We start from the raw sequence: 1416 nt of genomic DNA on the forward strand, positions 1-1416 counted from the left end.
TAGACATGAGTTTGAACCCCGACAATAATAAGTTTAATTTTCTTTTGACAATTGTCACCGAATTTGAATTTGGATTACTTGTTCCGAATCTTCGATTGATAAAATCTAGAGCGTTGACAATGGATCGCTTTTTTTAAAGACGATTGGTAAAATCTGGAGCGTTAAGAAATAATTTATTTTTTATGAGTTGTTGTAGTATAGTGGTGAGTATTCCTGCCTGTCACGCAGGTGACCCGGGTTCGATCCCCGACAACGGCGATTTTAGTTGTTTTCTTTCCGTAATTTTAACGGAACTCGAAATTGGACAGCGGTAAACCGTTCATGCTGGTAGTTTGGGATCGAACCCCAACAACACGGTAGTTTGAAAAGAAAGATGGCTAAACAATTGTATGAAATCTTGTGTGTTAACATATAATATGTTTTCAGAGGTCGTTGTAGTGGTACAGTGGTGAGTATTTCCGCTTGTCACTCGAGTTATTATGTTACAAGAGGTCCTTGTAATACAAGGGCGAGCATTCCCGCTTGCACTCGAGTGACATGAGTTTGATCCCGAACAACAACAAGTTTAATCTTGTTTTGACAATTTTAGTCGCATTCAAAATTGGATTACTTTTTGTAACGACGATTGATAAAATGTGATGTGCTAACAAATATTATATTGTTCAAAGTCGTCGTTGTAGAGTAGTGAGTATTCCTGCGAGTTTGATCCGCCGCAGCAGACTGTTTTTAATTTTCTTTTGAATTTGAAATTCGGGATTGGATTCCTTTTTCTCCCGTGTGTTTACAAATAATATATTTTTCAGATGTCGATGTAATACAGTAGTGAGTATTCCCGCTTGTCACTCGATAGACATGAGTTTGAACCCCGACAATAATAAGTTTAATTTTCTTTTGACAATTTTCACCGGATTTGAATTTGGATTACTTGTTCCGAATCTTCGATTGATAAAATCTAGAGCGTTGACAATGGGTCGCTTTTTCTAAAGACGATTGGTAAAATTTGGAGCGTTAAGACATAATTTATTTTTTATGAGTCGTTGTAGTATAGTGGTGAGTATTCCTGCCTGTCACGCAGGTGACCCGGGTTCGATCCCCGGCAACGGCGATTTTAGTTGTTTTCTTTCCGTAATTTTAACGGAACTCGAAATTGGACAGCGGTGAACCTATCATGTCGGTAGTTTGGGATCGAACCCCAACAACGGTAGTTTGAAAAGAAAGTTGGCTGAACAATTGTTTATGAAATCTTGTGTGTTAACATATAATATGTTTTCAGAGGTCGTTGTAGTGGTACAGTGGTGAGTATTTCCGCTTGTCACTCGAGTTATTATGTTCCAAAGGTCGTTGTAATACAAGGGCGAGCATTCCCGCTTGCACTCGAGTGACATGAGTTTGATCCCGAACAACAACAAGTTTAAT

The 1416-nt window shown here is 38.4% G+C and overlaps 1 non-coding gene across 1 annotated transcript; it reads left to right on the plus strand.

Annotated features, from left to right (window-relative positions):
* The first annotated feature begins 1033 nt into the window (after positions 1–1033).
* TRNAD-GUC lies at positions 1034–1105 on the plus strand. The gene has a single exon. It is a non-coding gene; the product is annotated as a tRNA-Asp (tRNA).
* The last annotated feature ends 311 nt before the right edge of the window (positions 1106–1416 follow it).

The sequence above is a fragment of the Cucurbita maxima genome, unplaced genomic scaffold (genome assembly GCF_002738345.1).
Source record: "Cucurbita maxima cultivar Rimu unplaced genomic scaffold, Cmax_1.0 Cma_Scf02600, whole genome shotgun sequence".
Lineage (NCBI taxonomy): Eukaryota > Viridiplantae > Streptophyta > Magnoliopsida > Cucurbitales > Cucurbitaceae > Cucurbita > Cucurbita maxima.